This window comes from Mesoplodon mirus, assembly GCF_964341445.2.
Source record: "Mesoplodon mirus genome assembly, chromosome: 2".
Lineage (NCBI taxonomy): Eukaryota > Metazoa > Chordata > Mammalia > Artiodactyla > Ziphiidae > Mesoplodon > Mesoplodon mirus.
The window spans coordinates 70,702,333-70,714,968 of NC_138977.1; positions in this window are offsets into that span (position 1 = coordinate 70,702,333).

Consider the following 12,636-nt stretch of genomic DNA (forward strand, 5'->3'; position numbering starts at 1 on the left):
TTGCTGCCAATAGAGAATTCCTGATCTTCAAATACCACCACTGCATTATAACTGGTTAATTGCATGTCTGTCATCCTCCACTGGTCTGTGTACTCTTTTTATGGTAAAGATTGGATGTAGTTCACCTTTACATTTCTTGTTCCTAGTACATTATAGGTGCTGATAAATGTTTGTAGGACTGAATCTGTCAATAGACTACCAATGATTGCTTGTTAGATGAGTGAAAATGATCTGTGCATGTTGGCCAATAACAGTCTGTTGAATGAAGGAATAGATATTAAGAATGACACAGTCTCTGCTTCTTAACCCGTTTTTACCAAATGATATTGTAGGCCACAATATCCCCAGGGTTTCATCACTGTCAACTCTAATAGAGGAAACCAGTATTCTCCTACTGAAATTTATTTTAGTGGAATTTCTTTAGGGAAATAAATCTAACGATGACTAGAATTTAATACATTCCCAGGTGTTTTTCCCTGTATTACTTGTTAAGCAGGCTTCTGAAATTGACATATATATTTCATTCTCAATAGTCTCTGTTAAATTAAGAATGATAATGATAAAGAATAAATAATAAGACCAACTGCAGAAGGCATTCTAACTGTTCACAAATATTTTGGCTCTTCTCTCCTTCATGTGTATGATAGGATTATACCTCTCGGATCCCTTCAGAGTTTGGCATGACTTTGTTACTTGTTTTAGCCAATGAAATCTGAGCAGAAAGGATATTACTTCTGGGTAGAAACTTTAAGAGCCAATGGGAGATTTACTTTCCCATGTGGTATTGATCATGAAATCACCTGTCAAGATGAAGCTTCCATCAGCCTGGATCACTGTGTGATGACTACATATCCCTCACCCCACCACAGTGTTGGGTATGTAGTGTGAGTGAGATTAAGGTTAAGCCATTGAGGTTTTGTTTTTATTATTATATTGTAAAAATCTCTCTCTTTTTGCATGATAGAATTATATCTGTGGAATGCGATATGAGGCACTACCTGAATATTTGGCCCATCACTAGAGATAAAAAATTAGAAATGTTGAAGTAAGCAAATCATGCTAACAATATACTAATACTTATCTACTTCTATTATGTTTTGTTAAGTTATATGACTTCTATTATTTTTCTATTCAATTATATGTTATTTCTACAATTTTATTTTCTACTTAAAAGAAACTTGCTACAGGAACTGTCTACTAGATCTAAGTTTGGGAATGTCAGAGCCTCTGAAAGTCTGCTCCTCTATGAAAGCAATGAGAACACTGGGAATACTGTCAAAATCAATTTTTTCAAAACTCTGGAAATTAACTAAGTGCTTGCAACAATCTAAGGCATGTTTGTTCAAGAAAAACAGCTGAATCTTGGTAAAAACCATGAGCCTTGTGGTGTTTTTCACTTGCCCTAATTCCATCCCTTTTCCCCATCCTTGTGATAGCTTAAAAAACAAACACTCTTGCAAGTAGGACTGTTGTGAAAACCAGCAGCTTAGCAGTCACTGGAGAAGGTAGAATGGAATTGGAGTTCCCTAAAGTCTCATTGTCAGTATTTGACCTATCTGGCAGCTTATTGAGTTTCATTCTCAGAACATTATTTAACTTGACTCAGAATTCGCTCTGCAAACAGCCCTATCTGCAACGCATTTGTTGAAAACAGGTAGTGACCACTGTTTAACATCATAGCTGCCAGAGGTGGTGTTACAAGTTGGAGCTAACAGGAGGCTGATCATAAAACTTAACCACAAAAACTGGGGAATGAGATGTCCACTTGGGGCTTTGGAAAGCTCTGAAACATCCCTAGAATCTCAAAGGAATCTAGAAGGCCTTCTCGAGAAAGACCTGAGGGAACTCTAAGCTGATCTAATTTATGGCTGAGATTGAAGCTCTGCACAAACAGGATATGAAGGCTGAAGCAGAACTGTATGCCTTTCCAACATACATTGAGAGCCCTTAGGCAAAGACTGGGAGACTTATTGGTTCTAAGAAGTTAAGGAATAATTAGCTGACCTCTATGTCACCAAGCAGAGACATCAGTGACTGCATGGAACAAAGAACACAGATTTTACAGAATTAGGCCAGGGAAGTCACTGAGTCAACAAACAACAGCAGCAGCAGCAACAACAACAACAAATCTTGAAGAGGGGAATCTGATTACCATAGGTGACACACTATATTATTTAAAATTTGCAATTTTTGACAAAATGTTATGAAACACACAAAGAAACAGGAAAGTATGGCCCATACACAGGAAATAAGCAGTAACTAGGAACTGTCCCCAGGTGTTCAACTTACTGGAAAAATACTTTAAATCAGCTATTGTACATATGCTCAAAGAAGTAAAGGAAATCATGTCTAAAGAAGTAAAGGAAATCATGTCTAAAGAACTAAAAGAAAGTAGGAGAATGAAGAATATAGAAATGATAAGAAAAGTACCAAATAAAAATTCTAGTTGAGAAGTAAAGTAACTGAAATAAATTTATTAGAGGGGCTAGATTTGAACTGGATGAAGAAAGAATGAGTGAACTTGAAGAAAGGTAAGTTGAGATTATCTAGTATGAGGAACAATAAGAAAAAAGAAAAGGGACACAGCCTCAGACCTGTGGTAGATGATTAAGTGTGTCAACACATTAATAATGAGAGCCCTAAAAGTAGAGGGGAGAGAGAAAAGAGCAGAAAGAGTATTGGAAGTAATAATGTCCCACTCACCCCCCAATTTTTTTTTTTTTTTTTTTTTTTTTGCGGTACATGGGCCTCTCACTGTTGTGGCCTCTCCCACTGCGGAGCACAGGCTCTGGACGCGCAGGCTCAGCATCCATGGCTCACAGGCCCAGCCGCTCCACGGCATGTGGGATCTTCCCGGACTGGGGCATGAACCCGCGTCCCCTGGGCAGGTAGACTCTCAACCACTGCACCACCAGGGAAGCCCCTCTTATGATCTTCTGTTTTTGCTTGTACCGTTTTCTGTCAAACTTTGAAAAGTAACATGACTTCTTTGTAATTTCATATTTTTTTCTGAAATATAACATCAAAACTCTGAATACTTTTGAAAATGTTGTATAGTTTTTATCTTATTAGTTTATATGCCAATTTTCTAAATATATAGAACATAGAAGAAATGGCTCCATGAAAAGGTTTGGGCTTTTAATCTGACGATTAGTTTCTATATAGTTTACAAAAATAAGTACAAGGTATTATTCCACTGAGGAAGAATGATCCAGATCATAAAATTTCTATTTCTATTCCTCGGTTAATCATAACATATTAGAAACACAGACTTTAACTCCCCAATTTTACCACTCTTATGTAGTACAAATTGTTTCCCAGATTGTCTGGTTTCAATTTGAAATATTATGTTCATAAAACTCCAAGGAGCACAATTTCTTTGTAACACCTTTCCTCTCATCACTGTCTCTGTGTATAATTTATATAGCATCTCTGACATTCTCTGTGCTTTGTGTAGCTGACATTCCAGTGTTAGGTCTTTACCCTGAAGAGCCTAGAATTCAGAATCTAAAGTTCCATGCACTATGAACAATAAAGCAAAAAATGATGGTGGTAGGTGGAGGTTTCAAGGTCTCTAAATCTGCTCTAACAAGATTCTCAAATCATCATTGAAATGGGTCCTTTTTATACTCAGTAGCCAGAATTTAAAATGGGACCTTGGGTAACCCCAGTTCTTTTTCCTACTGAACTATGATAACTGGTCAGGCTCTATTTTCCTAATTTTCATGAAAACTTATTAGAGTGGCAGGTTGTTTAATTCATAACAACGAATGTCTACTCCTGGGTACCATATGTGCTATTTTATCTAGCATATAAATTTCTTGGGGGGAATAGCCTATGTGCTTTGTATTTTAAAGATACTTTCACCATGTTAGAAACATCATTGTGTAAGTCTTATTATTTCAGTAAGAAAAAAATCCCTAGCAAAACATTTAAACAAACCAAAAAGGGAATTTAATGACTTAAGTATCTGAAAAGTTAAGGGGTTGTCTCCTTCAGGTGTGACTGGTTTCAGGCTCAAATGATGTCACAAATGATTGTCAGGTCCTGGTATCTCTCCATACTTCAATTCTACTTCCTATGGTTTGTTTTAATGGTTTTGTTAGCTCAGTTCTCTTCTCTTGGTGGCAACCTGGCTCCAACTAATGCAGGCCAGAAGATGAGAAGATGAGAGCTTCTCTCTTTGTTTCTCTGTCTTTGTCTCTCTCTGTGTTTCAAGCAGAAGTCATTGGTTTTAACTGCTTATCCATCCCTGACTCTTAATGGTAGCTGAGGAAGTAATGTTCTCACTAGCCAGGCTAGTTGTGGAATTAATATAATCTAAACACCATCAAATGAGAGTGAAAGAAGGAGTATTTCACTGAACAAAATTGAGCTATTGTTCCTATATAAGAGTGAGGGATGCTAGCTAGTCTATCAGAAGAGATAGTTGGCAATCATTTACTGACAGATGAATCTGGACCATTTAAATTTGGGCTATCATTTGGATTTCTCAAATCCTCATCAGAAACTGCTGAGAAGACAAAAAAAACACATTTATTTTCATTAAGTCAATATCTACTAAGAATGCCTGCTAATACAGGACTGTTCAGAACCTTTAGTATCAACAGCCTTGTTTTCAAGTCTGAATTAATCACAAGAAATTTACATGCTGATGCACGCAGTATTCATGGTTCTGTTTAATCAATTATCTAGATCAGTGTCACCAGCTTAGCCAGGCTTTCTGGATCTGATTTCTTCCACTTTGTGCAATAGTATTTGGAATCTGGATAATGGTGGTGTCAAATGATGCTATTGAATGAGGGCGGTTAAGTAGATGTCTCTAGAGTCCCTGTTTTCAAATGGGTAACAGAACAGTGCAAGACTGGTGATAGGACACGACATTTCTTCTAATATGTTCCATCACTTTGGGATGGTTTTCTGTAAATTAAATGAGATCTCCTTTGCTCTTCCTTTAGGCCAATTCCCTTGCAAGGGAAGACATTTATTTCCGACTTAAGGCGTCATCACAGGGAGCTGACAGTGCCTTCTGGGGAGACCTAACTTCCCTCCTTTGTGTAGCAGTCTCTGAGGTCCCAATTCGCCATTCACCAGTTAAATCCCAACTCCAGGTTAACTGTGCCTATTAATTTGTAGACAAAAATAACAGTTAAGTAGCAAGAAGGAAGTGTGCTCTTAAGGGAATACCCGAATGCTATACTGGAGTCTCACCAGGACCACCTGCATCAATTTAAAAATGGTTTTTACAGCACAGGAAGAATTTTCTGCAAAGTTTGTGTTTGTGTAGCTTGTTTACCTCAGCTGGAAGTTGCAGCACATCGCAATTTGAAGAGTGTTTACTTTGTTTCCTCTAAATCATACTCAGTGGTAATTATTGGGATCCAGATTTTGTTGTTGTTGCTTGAAAATGGTGGGAAGTAAACTTGGACTGGGTTCAGGATCTTGAGACGTGGATGAAATAAGAAAGGTGTGATTCCAAATGATTTCTGGAAGGAGAGAACAGATCTGGAAGAGTTCCTGTGGTTTGATCCCCTCAGAATAAAGTCTTTCCCTCTTGCTTTGGGAGGGGTAACCCCCTCTCTGAGTAGTGTATCTTAAGAAGGATGACCCTTAGGTACTACATAATTCAGAATATCAAAGATTCTTTTATGCTTATTTGACTCCATTTAGTAAGTCACAATGGTCTCTAGGTACTTCATAAAGAATTCGTAGTAAATTTTTGGCATAAAAGTTTTCTTGGTCTTGGTCCTGCAGTTGACAAGAATTTCAGCATCCCTGCATACCTTCTTTCTGGAGAATCCCAGGGAATCCAAATTTTATAGTACCTGGCAGGAGGAGGAGGTGGGATGGCTTGCACATATGCACCAGGGTGCCAGAAGCTGTAGGAAGTTGGGAATTAAAGCCACAGAATGCTAGATTCGGGATGACTCTTGTGGAGATTCTTCAGCATTTTTGCACTGTGGAAATTAAAAATATTTAAAAAATATTTTCTTTGCACATAATGCTGAAATAGTAGGATGGTATGTGGTCAGAGAAAGCCACATGGTTTACCTCTAAGAAGCATAAGAGAAATTTGCTATGATTTAAGAACTAACCTTCAATCTCATAAACTTAGTAGCTTCCCTTTTTGAGTCTACTAAGAGAAGAGTCTTTCTTTTACCCATGTAGATTCACATTAAAAAAGTGTGGCAGGGGCCTCCCTGGTGGCGCAGTGGTTGAGAGTCCGCCTGCCAATGCAGGGGATACGGGTTCGTGCCCCGGTCTGGGAGGATCCCATATGCCGCGGAGCGGCTGGGCCCGTGAGCTATGGCCGCTGGGCCTGCGCATCCGGAGCCTGTGCTCTGCAACGGGAGAGGCCACAACAGTGAGAGGCCCGCGTACCGCGAAAAAAAAAAAAAAAAAAGTGTGGCAGTAAAAGCAATATTCACAAAATATTTCATTTATTTGCCTACCTTTTCCATTGCCCTTGCAGTAAAGTAAGGCCATATGACTAATTTTTGCTGGTGGTCTCTGAGCAAAAGTTGCATTTTCCTCTTCTGGGTTAAGACATAGAAGAGTAGATGTGAAATTCCCGTGCAATCTCTTTTGCTGCTGCAATTCAGAAGGCCTTGTGTTCCACATGGTTCAGCTCAACAGGGTGGATTTTTAGCTCTTGATTGAATATGTAAGAGCACTATCCTCCCACCACTGCACCCCGATGGACTTGTAGCATGTTAAGGCACATAGACTTTGGGGTTATCACTGCAGCATAATTCTGCCTAATATACCAGTGTATGAGATCACTGTACAGAAATCAAAGGCTAATTTTAAAATGTGCAATGGTAAATGTAAGTGTTAAAGGGCTGCACATCTGAGTCTTTAGGTCAGTGCTTTCTTTCCTTAAAGCAGATCATGTGTTAGTTTCCTAAGGCTGCTGCAACAAATTAGCACAAGACTGATGGCTTGAAACAACAGAAATTTCTTCTCTCACAGTTCTGGAGGCCAGAAGTCCAAAATCAAAGTCATGGCCGAACCACATCGACTACTCTGAAGGCTCTAGGGGACATCCTTTCTTGTCTCTTCCAGCTTTGGTGGCTTCTGGCGTTTCTTGGTTCATGACAGCATAGCTCCAATCTCTGCCCCCATCTTTATATAACCTTCTTTTTTGTGTCTCAGTATCTCAAATTTCTCTCTCTCTCCTTTCCATTATAAATCCAATGATATTAGTCACTAGAATCCAGAATTCTAGGCATTAAATTCACTGACTCTAAATCCAGGATGATTTCATCTTGAGCCCTTTAATTTAATTACATCGGCAGAAACCCTATTTCCAAATAAGGTCACATTTACAGGTACTGGCAGTTAGTACTAGGACATTAACTTTTCGGGGGACATAATTCAACCCACTAGAGACTACATGGGAAATCCCATCACAATCAAAATGTTGCTTGTTTAACATGGACTCTGAATAAAGGGAATTAGTTGCATGAGTTATTCTATTTCCTTAGGTTGACTCTGCTTATCTCTTCTCTAATCCCCTTTTATTACTCTTAAAGTCATAACTCCAATCTTATTTTCCTAATTATTTCTAAATTCTTTGATGATTCCCCATCAGAACCTTAAGTACTAAATGTTATCAAGAATTTGCCTCAGTAGTGAGACAAACTTCTTCGACCTTGTAGCTGCTTCTCCATTACTTTTTTCCTAGCTCATTTTCCACCATGAAGATTTAATGGACATTTTTTCACATTCTAAAAATCTTAACAAGTTATTGATACACGCTAGAAGTAGTGGAGAATATAGGCCTCTTCACTTTTTTCATCTCTTTTTCTACCTGAGTGTTTTTAACAACATGAAGGATAATTTTGCCTTTTTCTCTCTACTGCTAATTTTTTCCTTATTTCTTATAGCCTTTTTGATATAGTTGCCTCTGGCATTAAAACATACCCAGACTACTGTTTTCTCCTGCTTCATACTATGTAGGAGCCAGAGTTAGGAGCAGAAGCCCACACTAGAAATAGGATCCTTGGCTTTTATTTTCTACTTCCTGTGAGAATGTTTGCATTTAAAATCCTGGATATTTGTTGGTGGAGTGAAATCACTTGTCCTTTTTTTTTAATCAACAAAATTGTGATCAGTTTGGATCTTGGACACATAACTTTTTCGGTCAGGAGAAGAGTAATTTGTGGTGGACTCCATTTGATTTTGCAACCAAGTGACCTTCTAAAATCATACTCAGAAGCTGGAGGGCTAGATGACCCAGGAAGCTGCCTAGTATCAGCAGTTTCAACCTGATTATGTTAAAGAAAGCTCTTACAGCAGCATTTCCAACATATTCATGCAACAGAGGATGAATATAAGCATCATGTGGACAAATGTGGGTTTTCTTTAAGACCTACGTTTTGGTTGAAATAGAATAGGAGTGATTGAAAAGGTCTAGAGCTAATTAGAAAAGTGGATGAGTCATCAGTCTTGAAACCTAGCACTATACCCCTCCATGGTTTCTGTAGCTGCTTTCTCCTACAGACTAAATAAATGCTTCTTCGCCCAGCCAACCAGGAAAGAAGGGCCTTTCTTATTTGCTAACTCTGGATTGGTGTTATGGATACTATGCAATTAAAGCTGGGGTTGGTAGATATGTCTGTGGATAATACTAACGAGCTGCCCACACCCATGGCAGACATTGCTAATTGATCTCTGTATTCTTTCCCACTGAGCCCGGACCAGCTCCAGATTCCTCAATTCAAGGCCAGAGTCCCCTTGCCAAGCTGTGGTGAATGAGTTAGAACTATTAACACTCTAGTAGGTGGACTTTTGTAAGGCACTTCCTTCATGTGTACAGGTGGTGAGATAGAGAATGACCCAACAACATCTTGCCAGAATGCACTGAAAGCAGGTAAAGGTAAGAGCAATATCCCTCGTTAGATCTCAGAGAGTGCTAGTTACTGCTGACATGAGTATTTTTTGGTATTGGATGTATGACTAAACTCTGAAATTGAGGAGGAGGGCCCTAAGTGGGAGTGGGGAACTAGGAAAAGAGAGTTGGAATTTGAACTTAGACTAGGTCTCAGGGATCAAGATGACAAAAGTCACCTGAAGTCACTTTCTGAGCGTTGAGAAGGGAACCAGCAAAGGCCCCTCTTGGTTTTGCCGGTCCACACAGGACGGGGGGTGGTGGGGTGGGTAGTTAATTGAGGGTGAGCGATTTTGAGCCTCGTTTTTCTTAGTTGTGATTTGCTGGTACACTCAGGATCACAGACCTGTGCTTTGGAGACCCAACTATTTTAATACCATTTGCATTTCTGCAATTACTTCTGTCTTTCTCTGTTAGATTTTAATAAAGCTCTTTATGAAAATGTCAGGCTGACTCAGGATTGACGTGTTTGTACATTTTCAGGTCACAATTTTCAAGGGAGAGCCATAGAGGCTTATTCTGTGGAAGCAGAGTCAAAGTGAGAAAACTGTAACGGAAAAAAAAATCCAGTTTTGGCAACTGAGAATATTTGTTTCTGTAATTCCACTTTGTACATGCTTTTGCTTTGGGGCATTATCACACCAAACATATAAGGGGGAAGATTAGATTCTATGCGATTCAAGTGTTCTTTTGGGAGAGGAAAGAAAAGCAACAGAAATGCTTGCTTCTCTCCTGAGGGTGATAGGAGGAATATAAGGAACAACCAATGAAGTTCCTGAGGCCCCAGTGGCCTCCTCTTGGGACCTTATCTTTGTCCACAGCACCTGGAGGAAACTTTGATAACAGCAAGTGGTAGACAGGGGAAGTAATTTTCCTCCATCTGGGTAGAGTCCCAGTCTAATATACTAAATGGGGAAAGAAAACACCTGGAAAACATGCTGTCATCCCCCCCGCCCCTAGTCCATGTCCTGGCAGATATTGCTATTGTCTTTGTACTTTCTCACTGACTTTAGATCAAGCTTTATTATTCTCAACATAGCACTCAGCACAACCACCATAGGTCAATGAGATTTGACATGCAGGGGAAATGTAATTACCATTCATGAAATAGACTGCCTCTCTTTCAGTTTCCAGAAGGCAGAAACTAAGTCTTGCTCTTATCGGTTTCTGCTCAAGCACTTAGCTTAATTATTGACTGAAGGTGCTGCTCAGTGATTTGTTGTGAATGGCACTGCGTTGGGACAAGGCTGAGGATGGCTTCCTAATTGCCTAGTGCAGCCAATCGCAGCCAGTTCACAGACAGCTGTGAGGATGTCCCTCCAGATCCTGATGGTTCCATTTTGGTTGATTTCTAGCAGGAAGGACTTCACTTTTGCACCTTGTGTCTATACTATTCTGAGGTTCATTGTTAAAAAGGAACTATGGTAAGCTATTATATATAGGATGGATAAACAACAAGGTCTTACTGTGTGGCACAGGGAGCTATATTCAATATCCTGTGATAAACCATAAGGAAAAGAATATTAAAAAAAAAGAATGTCTATATGCGTAAAACTGAGTCGCTTTGCTGTACAGCAGAGATTGGTACAACGTTGTAAATCAACTATACTTCAATAAAAAAGCAACTATGGAGTAGTTTTCAAGAAATATTGTTTGAAAACATTGGTATTTTATTATTACTAACAAGTAATTTTCTACTTTCCAGCCAATAGACTTGTTCACCTTTATACTCCCAGTGCTAAGTAGATTTTCAGTCATACATGTGGTGCTCAATAAAGTGAATTTATGTGCTGGATCTCCACATTTTCAAAAGGCTCTTGAACTTAGAATACTGGAAGCTAAATATCTCTTGTTTCCCTGAGGACAAAATAAGAGGAAAGTAAATTAACTGCAAGGAGACATCCTTCAATTAAATGAAAGCAGAGTTATTTTCTAGGGAGAGTGGATGAAAATTGGAAAGGGTTACTGAGTGAAGTTCAAATTTCTATGTCTTTGGGACAGCTTTTAAGTACATTCCAGCCTGAAGGCCAGAAGAGGCTAAACAGCTTCTCTAAGTCCCTCTGAACCTGGAGACACAATCTTTCTAGAGAAGGAAAGAAACCCTGGAGGGCAATGACTGTTCTGAGCAATTACTTGTATCACAGAGCATTGTTATCCTATGACCAATGGCTAAATGGGAACAGAATAAGGACTCTCAGGGGCATCTTGAAAAATATAAGTAAAACCTTAAAGGTCAGGGAGATATATCCATTAAGTGTGGTCTCCTGGAGATGAGTGAGTGTACTTACAGCATTGCTAATATTTTATCAAGAGTTAAGGACACATTAGAATTTCCATTTACAAGAGCAGGTTTGCTTAGATCCTGGTCAAAAGTGGTCTCTTTGGCTAATATTGTGTGTGTGTGTGTGTGTGTGTGTGTGTGTGTGTCTTGGGCTTTTATTTCCCTTTCTCATTCTTAGCCTCAATTTGTTAAGCTATAGTTACAGAGTTTCAGAATATAGCCATTGATCTTTTCTTAATTGACTGCGATTCCTTAAATGAGAAATCTTACTTGGGTAGAGGATTGACTAGAAGAAGGATTTGTAATTTCAATTGATAAATCTCTCTCTTTTGATTTCCTGGTTCCTTGGTTACCTGGATGGGAAGCTAGTAATTTTTTTCTTTTTTAAAGAGAGATATGGAAGAGACTGTCCAGCTGTCCATCAAACCCATTTTGTCTTCTTTCTTAGCATATGTTTACACCATATTTACCATACTCTCTCACAGTTAAGTGTAGCCACATTTCTGAGTTCTAGCCAATAAGTTACCAGCAGAGGTGATACATGCCAGTGCTACTCCATGTGTGGTCCAAACACCAGCAGGGTCAGCATCACTTGGGAGCTTGTTGGAAATGCAGATGCTTGATCCCCATCCCAGACTTCCTGAATCAGGATCCCTGGGGGTGGGGCCCAGAAATCTGCAAACCTGCTCTCCAAGTATGTTACAGTTTGAGAAGCTCTGATGTAAACCACATCCAGATCTGCTCCTTAAAGACTTCTCTGTGATACTTCAGGTTTTTTCTCTTTCCTGGCTTGATGCAGATGGATTGCTGCATCATCATTTGCAGAAAAGTTTGCTCATCAATTAGGAACACCATTTTGGATTTCCAAAGAATAAAAAATAAACACCTCTTGAGTAAAATCACTAAGATTTTGGCATTTAATTTGAGAGTAGCTCATGTTAACCTAAACTGTTACAGTGATGGACGGGAAAATGACTTATTCAGGTAACATGAGTGAGTCACTTTTTATGTAGGACCCTCTCACTTAGTTTTGGGTTGTCTTTTAAGCCAATTACTTAGAATTTACTGACCATACTCCTTTCTCTTCATCTCTACTGAGTATTAAAATATCCATGATTATAGATTTTCATATTTCAGTTTTGTTAAATTTTGAACAATTTAACATTCACGCAAGCATGTAGAGGTTCATGCATTAGGTCAAATGCTAGAGAAGGAGCACCAGTGAAATGACCAGTGTGTGAATCCTGGTTTTGTTATTTTCTAGATGTGTGATACTAGGCAAATAATACAATTTCCCTGAGCCTTGGATTTCCATTCCTCAAATTGGATGGAGTGAACAAGAAAGATACGGCCTCAGCCTTTATGCATCTTACTGTCCAGGGGAGCAAGAGGGAAAAAAATCAACTAAGTAAATTATTTAGTGATTATAAATTGTTTTTATTGCTGAGAGAGAATACTCACA